Source organism: Lygodium microphyllum, chromosome 27, assembly GCF_053477565.2.
Source record: "Lygodium microphyllum isolate KBCC chromosome 27, Lygodium_microphyllum_v1.1.10, whole genome shotgun sequence".
Taxonomy (NCBI): Eukaryota; Viridiplantae; Streptophyta; class Polypodiopsida; order Schizaeales; family Lygodiaceae; genus Lygodium; species Lygodium microphyllum.
The window spans coordinates 77,320,648-77,334,419 of NC_141161.1; the positions used below are offsets into that span (position 1 = coordinate 77,320,648).

The 13,772-nt window shown below is 45.7% G+C and overlaps 1 protein-coding gene and 1 pseudogene across 4 annotated transcripts in view; both read left to right on the top strand.

The window, feature by feature from the left end:
• Positions 1-13,772, top strand: part of LOC148012489 (zinc ion binding protein) — a 155,906-nt gene that overhangs the window by 63,733 nt on the left and 78,401 nt on the right. The window lies entirely within an intron of this gene.
• On the top strand, positions 520-3,319 carry LOC148012490 (uncharacterized; annotated as a pseudogene).

Sequence of the window (13,772 nt, forward strand, 5' to 3'; positions counted from 1 at the left end):
CTTGGGGCCTCGTTTCTTTGCATATCTTTTGAGGCTAGGCACGTAGCGTTCCGGCCAAGGTAGATTCAGTACGTACGTACGGATCGTTACCGTACGGTATGTACTGATCGTACGTTTTGTGTACGTATGGAACATAAAAAACGTGATCATATTTTTCATGTAAAATTTGGGGCCCAAAACGTGATGTGCCTAACGATTTCTGCATCGCTTGGTTATTTGTAAATTTTCATGGGCAAATTGAGACAAAAGCCCCAAATGTGTTCACTGTTTCAGTGTTTGCAGGTTACGTGAGCTACAGGAGGTGCCAACGTGCACAGACCAGGTACGTCTCGTCTCTCTCTGTCTCTCTCTCTCTGCGCTCTCTCTCTCTCTCTGTGGGCTCACATTCATGCATGCTGGAGCCTCTCTCTCTCTCTCTCTCTCGCACGCGCATGCGCACGCTCGCTCGCGTGGATTCTTGTGCACGTGTCGCACATATTTACTGATGTTTTTCTCTCTTATCTTGCTCCAGGAGCCATCATGCCGAAACCAGTCAATCCCTATTGGAAGGAGTATACCAATATACTCCATATCATCAATACTCCTGGGCAAGCTGGTTCAGGTAGTCGCAGGTGGTCATGCAAATTTTGCAATTTCACATTGACCAGTACAATTACGCGTGTGGTAGCATTTGACGGGTATCAATTGCACAAACAATTGTAGCGCGTGCAAGAAGGTGCCAAAAGCTGTCCGAGAGAAGTTGATTACTGAGAACTTCCCAGCAATGGGGGCAGTAGCAAAAGGCCAAGGATCCCGGAAAACACAAGATGCCTTGCACGATGCTCTTATTGGGGAGTTTGGTGATCCTCCTACATAGGTAGAGGAGAGTTTTGTGTCTCAGCCCGTTGCCTCAGAGCAACCATCTGCTAGTAGGAAGAGGGCTCGTGTCATGCAGGAGGAGGAGGAAGGTTCTAATGATGTGCATGTGCCTAGGCAAACCACCTTGTCTTCACGTGTGCATTCTCAGTCTTGGGTGAGAGAGCGTCAGAAGGTGGCTGAGATGGAGATTGCTCGTACTCTCATTGAGTGCAACATCAGTTTCAATATCTTAAGGACTGAGCATTGGAAGAGGATGGTTAGGGCCATTGCCCAAGTGGGTGCTAGTGCTACAGATTCATGGTGTGGGCTGGATTACAAAAAAATGCGCACCACTGCACTTGACGAGCGAAAGGCCTTAATAGATAAGGCATTGGCCCTAGTGAAAGATGGCTGGCAGCAGTTTGGATGCACCATCATCTCTGATGGATGGAGTGATATACGCAGGCGGCACATCATAAATATACTTGTCTCCTCTTGTCTTGGTACTTACTTCTTGCGCGCTGTAGATGTAGGGAAGGCAGGAGAGAAGATCACAGGTGAGTTTATCTATGGGTATATTCGTACAGCCATCATGGAGATTGGTAAAGAGAATGTGGTCCAAGTTGTTACAGATAATGCATCCAACTGCAAGGCAATGGGAAAAATGGTGAAGGCGGAGTTCCCACACATTGTGTGGACTCCATGTGCAGCCCATTGTCTAGACTTGCTTATGGAGGACATAGGCAAACTACCTTGGGTGCAGCCCACAGTTTCAGATGCTACTAGGATGACCACATTCTTTCAAAAGAAGCATTAGGCTTTAGCCAGCTTTCGTAGCCACAGTAATCTAGATATGGTGCGGCTCTCCAAGACCAGATTTGCATATATGTTTTTGGTGTTGCAAAGGCTCTTCAAGCTTAGGGATCCACTTTTGCAGACAGTTGTGGACCCAAAGTGGAGGGACATGTCTCATGCACAAAAAGAGGTGACCAAAGCCATTCAAAGGCGTATCCTAGATGAGTCTTTTTGGACAGAGGTGTAGGATTTGACAGTGGCTTTGCAGCCCATGTATGTGATGCTACGAGTCATGGACATGGAGGGGTCCACATTGGGTCTGGTTTATCACCTCTTCATGCAGATGAAGAGCCATATCACAGCATGCCAAGCCTTGTCCCAGCAGCGGTAAGTACTAGATTTTGTTCTTGTACTTTATGGCTGCTTGCATATGCTGTTTACTTATTATTAAATTTTAATGCATAGGCTATATAGTACAGCACATGCATTGGCCTTGCAATGTGTCTAAACTTTGATGTTGCTGATTTTTGTAGTCGAGATGATATCTTGACTCATGTAGAGAGTCAGTGGAAGTTTATAAGTCGTCCCATTCATGGGATGGCTGCTTTACTCAATTCTTTCTACAAGACCCCAGGCTTGTTCCATGAGCAGCATCTCATGCAACTGAAAGACAAGTTCATTGCACGTATCTTTGACGAGGAGCAGCAGCTTCAAATAGATGCAGAGATGTACAGCTTCATGAATAACTTGGGACCATCATTTTCACAGGTGGTGGCATTGCGTTCGGAGGCTACTAGTCTTCCTCTCACATGGTGGCAGAGTTATGGTCGGCAAGGTCTTCCACGTCTGACTTATTTGGCTCTACGTATCTTGTCACAGGTAACTCACTCTCTGTGCTCTCTCTCTCTCTCTCTCTCTCTTTCACTCTCTCAAGTGTAGCAATGGCAATTATCAAGCCAATGATACCTGCAAATGCAGGATTGCTCAGTGGGTGCTTGTGAGCGCAATTGGAGTGCTTATTCTTTGATTCATACAAAGATCCGGAATCGCCTTAGCAATTCTCAATTGGAGAAGGTAGTGTATTGCAGGGTCAATATGAGGCTTGTGCGCGCCTACCATGCCTTGGGGACACCCAAGTAGGTTCGAACTAGTAGCTATTTACATGTTTGAAATATTATATCTCTATATTAGTATTTAAAATTTACATTATTGTTCAATGTTAACAAATGTATGCTATATTACCATCTTGAACAAGTTGATCCCTCACGTATAAAGCTGGTGGGTGATCCGAATCATCCAATCACAGATGAGGACCAGCATATTAGGGACGAGTAGGAGGAGATTTTGCGTATGCTTCATAGAGAGATGGAGGAGGTGGATAGGCATGTGACGAGGTCACGCGCACGTGCTTATAGCATTCTACTACGTGAGCAAGCTGCAAATCCAGAGTGCTCAACGGAAAGGCATTCGCAGAGGGAAGCTACCCATTCGGACTCCTTGGCGACGTGCGAATGAGGCAGTTCGTCTCATTCACACTGAGGAGGAGGAGGATCTAGGTGATGCAGTCTAAGCTACAGGCCTTGTGATGGTAGAGCCAGAGTTTGACGACGATGGCAATGTCGTGGCGGATAGAGACATGCTCTCTTCAGCCTCATCATCGTCCTCTTCTGATCATGAGTTTTGCTAGAGTCTAGGCAGTGGACTGTGGGTACTAGTGACTACACATAGATCTAAAAATTTTAAATTTTCATATATTTGAGTTGGGTGTTTTTATTTATGACATATGTATGCTCTATTAGGAGCCATCTTGACTTGACATTTGTCACCTTGGTGGATTGTTCCTACATTCCTTGTTAGCAATTGTACGTTGTTTGATGCAGTGTACTGTGTTATGTTTTGGCTCTTTATCATGTAGACTTCCTCAATGTTAGTTTGATAGTCTCAAATTTCAGTTTTCACTATTCAGTGTTATGCATGTGTTAAATGTTTAATGCTTAAAGGTTTCAATTGTGATGTGACATGGTCATAAATACTAAGTAGGGAATGTATATATCTTTATGCTTAATGTACAGTGGGAAACACCCTAAAATATCCTCTTGTTTATTATTTTTTTACAAAGGTACGTATTTTTACGTACATAAAAAATTTATCCATACAGAACGACGTATAGTACGTATCTATACGTGCCGTACATTACGTATGGAACCACCTTGGTTCCGGCGGAGGAGCTTGTGCTGCATGCTCCCTTCGACGGCAGAGAGCGTCTTTGCAAGCTAGCTGCACTGGGTGCTCCATGTCTGCTACGTAGGGGGGCCTGTAAAATGCAAACCAAGGATTAGACCTTGAGACAGGATAAAACCATTCGCATGGAAAGGATTATACAGTGAGTTATCAAGCGCATATGACGAGGAGGGGAGAGGTGAGGTATGCAGTGGTTGTAGTAGAGGGATGGCCCCTACGATGATGTTCATTTGACCTCCAACCATTAGCAGATGCTTATGCTAAGTTGCGTGGACTGGTTGTCATGAAGTGGGACATGACTTATCTTCGGAAGGATAGACCGGAAAGGGGAAAGGTATATAGAAAGGGATGGTACCCTGTCTACACCCTCACAGATGTTGGTCAGAGCTTCCTATGGTGGTGATGAGGGTTGTATGCCCTCCACCTGGAGGCGGGAATGGTCACACAACTTCTAAATGTGTGGTGAGAGGACCTGAGGAGCTTAGCCTGTTGAATCCAACTCTTCTCCCTGCGCTTTACTATCATTACTTGTGTGTGTTGACATTGTCTATACAGGGTCACAAAAGTCATTGTTTATTTATATATATATCTACAAATCCATGTCACTTCACGAGGATAAAAGCCAATTATAGAACTCCGGATTGTACTGGAGCATGGCACACGCATCTAGCACTCGTGGCAGCTTACTTAATACCGATAGATATTTTGCAACATCGAGTAGCATGGAACCTTGTCTGAGTCTATTGGCAACATGTAACTCCTCCTCAGTGAAAACCTTATCAGATAGAGAGTTCTCTTGGCTAGTTTCAGCTAAGTCCTTACCCCAAATGGCAGTCAGCATTCGAAAGGAAGTTGGTGCCACATAGGTTGGGTCTCTTTGAGACCGCCATTTGGCCAATCGCTCCTCTGAGACTGTCATGATCTGGGCTCCTAGTTCGGCCATTGCAACGCGGTTTTCACACCAACATTGTTCAAATTGACTTCGACCCTCTGATAGTCGCTTTAGTTGCTCTATCTCTAAGAGATTTGATTGGCAGAGCACATCATTAAATGTTACAATTAAGCGCAGTTCGTCGGCTTCCTCGTCAGTGATGAGTCGCATGTGTTCATACAGGAGCCTGTTATAGTGCTTGTCAAGACGTTCTTGCTTTTCTCAGGATAAGGGAAATGGCAAGTATTCTTCAAGCTGCTCTTTAGGGAATGCGCCCATGTCTGCCAGGACATAGACACGTGCGAACACTTTGAGCTTAGCATCCTACAACGCTGTCACAACAGGGTGACAAATTTATACCAATCACATCCAAAGAGAACCATGACGCAATAACGAAGCCTTAGGAAAAACATGGAAACCCCAAGAGCATAAGAAATCCTAGCGTTGACCAAACCTGCTCGTCTAGACCTCAGCCCCCAGCTATGCTAAAGCCCAGGCAAACTTCTAGAACCTTGCATGAGATACGTTTATTAATTTAATATGCATTTTGCAGAATCGCCCGCTATGGAATCACCCATATACACACTAAATTAATGAAACGCCCGAAAAGGACAGGCGTCCCCATCAACTTCTCGCACAAAGAATCCTCTTTGTGTATGAGCCCCGGTCATCTAAGTTTACGGAATCCACCGTAAAACCTCACGGAATCCACCGTGGAATATGCCTCCTGGCATCATACCCCCGGGGTGGGATAGCAATTGACCTCAATTGCTATTAGCTCAATGTGGAGCTAACAGAGTGGGGAAAGCATTTAAGTCTCTAGCGTGCATCCATTGTGCTTCCTCTACAGGATGGTTCTTAAATTTAACTAGATATCTAGAATACCTTCAGCCAGTTCTAGTGGTCATGTAGTCTGTGTCTATGATGGCTTCTGGTTCAAGTATTTCAGTCTCTTCCTCTAGTAAAGGTGGGTTTTCATAAACAGGGTGGATAGGTAATTGGCCTCTAAATGGTCTCAATAAACTGATATGAAATGTATTATGAATATTAACTCCTAGATTTTATGGACCATTTAGAATCATTCATAAGATTAATGATAATGCATTCAAGTTAGAATTGCCATCTCGCAGAGATGTTGTTTTTGATGAGATGAGTAGCTGGTATAAACCAGTAAATGTGATTGATGATGTAGATGCACAAAATGATGCAAAGGAGAATGCCACACTGCAAAAGATTGTCCAAGTCGAACCCCTGTGAAATCTACTTCTGATACCCAATAGAAGATCCAAGAACCTGCTTCCAATTTGGTGGAATTGGAAGTGGCTGCCATAATACGTGCAAAGAAATGAGAATCTGTAGTTCCAAAGGAGAATGTTCCTTTTGCCAGGACTGTGAAGTTTAACATTCCTCTGGAAAAGCAGAACAATGCAATCCAGAAAAAGGAAGTACAGAGCACCACAGAGCCACAGGGTCAATGCGAGTTCTATTGTCGGTGGATTGAGTGTTGCAAGCAGCCGTTGATGGTAACGACTGCTTTGATTTTTCAAAGCACATGGATGTGTCTGAGGTTTCACCGCTATTAGGAGAGGCATCAATTGATTCAGTGGTGGATGGACTTGATGCTTTATTCCTCAGCTCTCGAGCGCTCTTCGTCTCAATGTTCTTGGGTCCACAACCACCTGCAACTGCTGTTGTTTTCGTTGCTTTCTCCTCTTTTTCTTGGTCAGTGAAGGTATATCTCTCAACGACTCAGGACCCTGGACCAGGTCAACCGTTGATGTGCTTGGTTGGGCCTCAGCATTCTCTTTTTCTAGTGTGTCCTTATGAGACATAGCCGTGGCCTGCTGAATAGCCTCGCCAAGTTGTGAGGGTACAATTGTCTCCCTTTTCGGAGAGTCTAGCTCTTCAGCCAATTCCCTTGTTTTTAACTCCTCTAGCCTAGGCTTTAGGCATTTTGGAAGTGTTGGAGTTGTCAAGGAAGTTGGTTGCGACACCTCCTCGATAGGTAAACTACTAAGGACATGTTCCACAAGGGGCATTGTCACGGCCAAGGGCTGTGGCTGCTGTGATCCCTGATTGGAAGTAGTAGTGGCTAGTCCAGTGGGCTGGCTACCCTTGGTGGATTGCGGTGTCAAGTCCCTAGGGCGATCGGAAGTGGTCGTGTCTTTTGTTGCCCTTCGAGCATTCATCTGTGTAGATCGAGCATGAGTTGATCTAGTCGCATTAGGTTACTCAGGTATATCCTTGGACCGAGAGCTACAGATGGTGTCATGTCCCACCTCTTGGACATTTGGAAGCTTAGATGGAGATAGAGATTGGGATTGAGCAGCTGCACTTGATGACTGCTGTTGTGCTTCCTGTGTCCGTTTGGAAAAAGAGGGTGTAGGAGATCTAGGACACTTAGGTGGACTGAGCACTGGCTGAATGATTTGCTCGAGGCCATTAGACGATTGTGCCATTTGCTTTGTTGAGCGTTCAGCCTTGCCATGAGCAATGTTGTGCCTATGATGCTTGTTATCCTCTTGGGAAATCAAAGACTTTTTGGGTACTAATGGCTTTTGTGCACGCTCAATGGTTACATATGACATATGCTTATTAAGCATGCTAGGTTGAGGCTTTTTCTTTCGAACACTCATGTTTGGTTTCTTGCCTCGAGACCTGGAGTTTCTCTTAGCTTTTCTGCTGTGCTTCATTGCTTTTGATGCAATTTGGCCTTCAGCTGATAGAGGTGGTTTAGCAGGGGGTTTTGGTAGCCAAATCCATCGGTTACCTACGTAATACCCTTGAGCACGTAGCAACGCTTTGGATATCCATCGCGGCGTTGTGCTGACCCTCCATCGATGCCTTCGTCTATAAGGCTTGGGCTTCTTTTGGGGTCTTCTATGATATTTGTAAGTCCAAAGCCCGTCCTTGGCATTGTCTCTTGACCTTCTTGTTTCAGGCATGGCCTCACTCACTGGTTCTCGTTGTTTGACCTGTGCTTGTATCAGCTCTTCCAACAAGTCCTTGCTCTCGTTAGTAGGCTTGACTGTTATGTCAGTACCTTCCTTGCTTTCCCTCGAGGTTCGATGAGGTCACCCTTGCTAAAGGTTGTGACTATCCTCACACCCGGTAGTGTCAGGTGTATCCTTTGTGCTACATAGTCAGCCTCACACTTGGTCGCCCTTTTGAAGGGTCTTCTTAGGAGGGTTTTCTTCCCGTATTTAGCACTATTTGAAGGAACATGAAATAGGATAGGCAAGCTCTCAGTTTCAATTTTCGCAAGGATTTTGCACTTTTCTATGAGTGCTTGTGGATGTCCCCCGTAAGGGCTAAGAGTTGCATTAGTCAGTGCGAGCTCTAGTTGGCCTAGTAGGGTCCATGATTCATAGGTCAAGATATTAAAATGTGCTTCCTCATCAATTAGAGCATCAATAGTATGCTCTCTTTTTGCGGTGAGTTTGACCCTAAGGTATGCAGGTGGTACTATGTCTTCGTCTTTCGGGTCTTGGCTTGTAAATTTAAGCCTTTGGACAAATGCCCTTGAGTCTCCAACTGCACGACCAGATGTGGATTCTCCACCGATGTCTTGGGTCGTCTGTGCAGTGTTGCTCAAGGTACATCTCTCGTCAAGAGTGTCATGTCTAGTCATCTTCGCATTTGTAGCTTGCTGGTGTTGCATTTTGCTCTGACTAGACACGGTCTGAACACAATGTCTTTGTATTCTCGTGGTGTGGCTTTTTTGCCCTTGATGGCTAGATTGGCCTGTTGAGGTTCTAGGGTCTCTTTTTGTCTTTGTTTGGGTGTGGGCTTCTGTTTGCTACTTTCTAAGTGAAGATCTATGCTTGTGTAGAGTCATTACTACACTAGGGCCTAATCCAGAGGATCTTTCACGACGCGCATTTTCTCTCCATCCTACTTGGGGGAGGTGCGGAGGGGGCAGAGCCCCCTCTGCGGGGGTCCGGGGGGGGGGAGGGGGGCAGTCCCCCGCGGCCCGCAGGGCCGTTACGGTAAACACCATGCGCAATTTGGAGGACCATTTATAGCCAAAATTTAAACTACTTGCTCTAGGTTTCAGCCCAGTGATGGATGTGTGATGTGCCTGTAGCTCTACGTAGCCTTTGGGGTCAATTTCGGGGTTTAGATGCGTCAAAATTTGTGTTCTAGATACCTGTCTAATTTTGACAGTTTTTTGTCCGATTCTCAGATGTCCAATTTTCAGGAGTCTGATTATCAGAGTCGGACGTCCAATTTTGGTTGGTCCGATCGGCCCAGTGGTCCGATTTTGGTCACATCCGATTTCTGGAATCGGACGTCCGATTTTGACAGGGCTCCGATTTTGAGTGGTTCGATTCCTTTTGTCCGATTTCCAAGGTCTGAGTGTCCGATTTTCAAAATTGGAGAGGCGAGTGCTCGATCGGATAGGCAAAGATGGTCCGATTTTGGAAATCGGAACGGAAAAGTGGTCCGATTTCGGGACTGGGTCCAATTCTGGGATTGGGATCGGAAAAGTGGTCCGATTTTCGGAGAGGTCCGATTTTCGGAGTCGGATGGTCCGACTCTAGAGATAGGGTAATCCTATTTTGGGACTCGGATGAACTGGTTCGACGGCTCGGCCGACGGCCCGCGAGTTGCACGCGATGCCTCTAGGCCGACGTCTACTTCACTGAATCGTGCCGTGCCTTCTAATTAGATGCAAAGCAACAGAGGGAAACGCCTGGCGTACCTGGAAACGGTGTGGCGCTCGAATCGATCAACACGTCGACGATCTCCTCGCAGCTCTCTCTCTCTCTCTATCTTCCTGGCTCTCAAGCTCACTCTCTTCTCAGAGGGTAGGATGTCAAATGTGGCCTTTCCTGGTTCCCTGGGCCTCTTATTGCCCCATCCCAGCCTGCTGTAACCTTAGAGGTTAGTTCCTCATACTCTTCCAGCCAGAAATCTGAATCTGTGCCCCTATTTCCCTATTTCAGCCTGCTATACAGCAACAGAAAACCCTACTGTTTCCCTTCTTTTTTCCTATCCTAATCTTAACCTAATGCAACAAAAATCAAAACTAGAGATGGAGATGGATGGTCCTACTCTAATATTCAATAACAAATCAAAAACCTACTTGCTAAGGAGATCGAATACCTCTTGAAGCTCCCTCGCTTCCTACCTATCTACTTCAAGCACCGGTTCGAGGAAAACCCTACTTCAATGCTCGATTCGAAGCGTGCAAGTGCTCAAGGCTTGAATCTGTGGGAGCTTTCGCTCAACTGCCAAGACCCACGGACCGCTTATTGTTCAAGCGTTCCAAGCCGAGCACTAATGGCTACCTCTCACATAGCCGACGTGCCATCGATATCTACGGGTATAGTGAGCTTACCTCCATGCCGCTTGAGTTACCTCCTCTCCCGCGCACTCCGTTAGCTCCACGATCCAAGTGCAAGCTTCAAGCAAGCTCCATCCTCAAGCTCCACGCTCCAAGCTCCATTGCCGCGAGCAAGAGAAGAGAAGAGAAGAGAAGAAGAGAGGAGAAGATGGAGAGTTTCTCCTCCCCGGTCCCTCACCCTCACACACTCACTCCCTCACACTCTCACACTCCCTCTCTCAAGCACAAGCTCAAGCAAGTAAGAAGAAGAAGAAGAAGAAGAAGAGGAGAGCCACTTTTGGCCACACACAAGAATGAGCTTCTCATTCACTTTTCAACTTTATATACAAAACCCTAAATTCCTTTTAGGTGGTCATCCCCTTATCCCCTTTTTTTACATGGCCGGCCGTGGCCTAGGCTCTTTTCCCCATTGTCCTTCTATCTTTCTAGCTTTCTTTCCACCGCCCGTCTACATTTACAAATTGCAGGAGTGAGAGAGCCCGACGCTCCTTAAATTAAACCATGATGCGCTTGCGCTCTTTTACAAAAGTATTGACTTGCGCTTTTCCTTGTGCACCTTTCTCCCTTATTTTCTCCTTGTGAATCTTTGTCTTCCGTTTCACTTTGCCTTGACCTTTGTCTTCTGCTTTAGCTTTTCCGGATTTTCAACCTTCGTTCGTTTGAGGGTTAACAACCTCGTTTGCGGAGGACATCTCAGCCGAAGCTGCCCATTGCTATATCCATCATTTGGTGCCCGATTTCTAGCTCTCTTCACGCAGCTTGGAGCTGATTCTAGCCAGGCGACTACTATTCCTGTGTAGACCTGTTGCCCTCCAGCCGGCCACGCCATCACAGTTGTGCTGCTTGCGTTTTTAGTCTTTCTCTCTTTCGCTGCTTACGTTTTAAGTCTTTCTCTCTCTTGTAGGCCGTCCTGCCTGCGTTTTTAGTCTTTCTCTCTTCTCAATGAGTTATTTTCAACCAATGTTGAGCAACTTAAGGATCTGTTGACTCGCCTATATTAGTAAGTTTGGAATCCCGGTGTCATGCCTTCAGATTGGAAGATTGCAGTCATTCGGTTACTGCTCCAAGGTTTCCTCTCCTACTTCTTTGAAACAATGGAGACCCATTTCTGTTATGGGCTCTTTATACAAAATCTTTTCAAAAATCATCGCTAACAAATTGCAAAAAGCATTTCCGCATTTGGTTCATCCATGCCAATATGGTTTCATTAAGGGTCGGAATATAATGCATAACATTTTGAATGTTCAACTGGGGATTGACTTTGCAAAAGCTTCAGGCCAGCAGGTGGTCATGCTTCAGCTTGATATTGAAAAGGCATCTGATCATGTAAGCTGGTCTTTTTTGAGGTAGCTAATGTTCACTACGGGTTTTGGGCTGTGTATGGTTTCTTTAGTGGATACTATTGCTAAGGGGGCAGTGGCCTATATTGCTCTCAATGGAGGAATCATTGATGAAATTACCTTATCCCGGTCTCTGAGACCAGGCTGCCCTCTCAATCCTTTGTTATTTGCATTAGTTACTCACCTGATGCTTTCTTTGTTGGATAAGTTGGCCAATTAAGGTGAGATAGTTGGTTTGTCTCTTCCCAATGGGGCCCAACTTGTGGGTCAATCTTTGGTAGATGATTCTTTTATGTTTCTTAAGGCTGATCACTCGAATGTTAATCGGGCAATGGTCGTGTGGAAACTTTTTGCTATGGTATCGGGACTTCATATTAATGCTAAAGAATCCACTCTACTCTCTTGTACGGAAAATGATTTGTAGACTTTGGGTTGGAATGGTATTGTGATTCCTAAGGGAAATATAACTAGACACTTGGGTTATCCTATTGGGGTGGAGGTAGCTCCTCGTGCCTTGTTGGATTGGATGGCATCTCATATCCATGATCGGTTTATGTACTGGAAGTCACAAGGCTAGCCTCTCCATGTGAGACTTAAAGTAGTAAATCTCCACGTCGGCCTCTCGAAAGACATGCCAATTACCCCGAAGGTTCAATCGATCAATTGAATGCCATGTAGCTAGATGAGACGCCACACGCTCCTTAGTTGAGAGAGACACAAGCCACAAAGATCTTCATGTTGTTGGACAATTAGTCAAACCATTATGGACTTGTTCGACAAATAGTTTGTTGGGAATAAAGGGCCATCGTGCCTGTTATATGTGCACGGGTGTGAACACACCCTTAGCACATTTGTACTTTCATATATATATCTATCTAAACATGAGGTATACCCATTATTGAACCCACAAGTCGTACTCACTCTTCTCTCTACTTTGCACTCTCTCTCTCTCTCTCTTTCTCTCTCTCTCTCTCTCCCCTTGTGTGTCTGCTGTGTGCAAATAGTGCGTGTCTCCATCCTTGCATTACAAGGCACAACAAACTGGTATCAGATCAGGCAAGGAGTGCACGCTTCTCGAAACGTCAAGAGTGAGCCAGGTGAGAAGGCGATTGCCAAGGCGACATTTGGTGTTGGATAGCAGGCAAGCGTGACTAGCAGAAAGTGATAGGCGAGCTCTTGACAGGTAGCAAACTATAGGTGGGTAGTAGACTGACAGTCGATGGGAGGGTTCCTGCATTCACGCGAAGTCAGACGGGCTGGTGGCGGGTAGGTGGAGGTGACAACCTGTAGGTGATCGACTGACATTGACAGACGGGGCAGTCGACAGGAGCCACGCGACCAAGAAGGTCGACGGTGCTGCGGCCGGATGAAGCGAGCTAACACCATGCGACGGGGCTGGTGACGGGCGACGAGCTACACGGCGGATCAACAGACCCCCCCCCCCCCCCCCCCCCCCCCCCCCCCCCCGCGGGTGACATTTCAAAAAAGAAGAATTTTACTTCTTGACGAGTATTTGTGCGCATAATCACATAGTGCAGATTTGTGCAATCTTGGGCTGAAAATTTGGGGCTTTTCTTGGATTTGGGGATTGTGATGTGGAGCAAGACCATTTGTCTCAGAAATTGCAGGAATTTGTGACATTTTGCCTCCGACATTTGGGGCTTTTCATTTACATGCAAGAATTGGGCTGAAATTTACCCAATTTTTCAACATTGATGCACATTGGACCCTGTGCAATTTGGGGCTTTTGCTGTTTGGGCAAAATTTGTGCACCATTTGGTCATTTTATGTACACGTGGGTTTAATTCCATGCAATTTGGACATCCAGCACTTGAAAAATTTGGGGGTTTTGCTGAAATTGCTCTATTTTGGCAAAATTGGTCTATTCTATGCATGTCAGAGACAGTGCAGATGTAAGGTTGATGCTTTGAGCACAAAAGTTTTGGGGCTTTTGACCGTGCGTGTCAAATTTTGTGCCCGTGGATGCATGTAGAACAGAAATTGCAGTAAAAGTTGGGACTTCTCATGTAGTGTGATGTATTTGCCCGTGCAACAGCTGTAATGAGTTGTGGAGTGCTGTAGCACAAGGTTTAGCGCTTCTGAAAATTTATCTGCAGATCTGAAATTTATGCTTCTACGTGGTTATTTATTGTTGGTTGGTACTTGATTGTACCTTACTCACTTGTGTACAGTTTCGGCTTGCATTTGCTGAAATTTTTGGTCACATTTGGGCTGAAAATCATGGCTGGCACTAGTGACAGAAGTCATCTCATGAAGA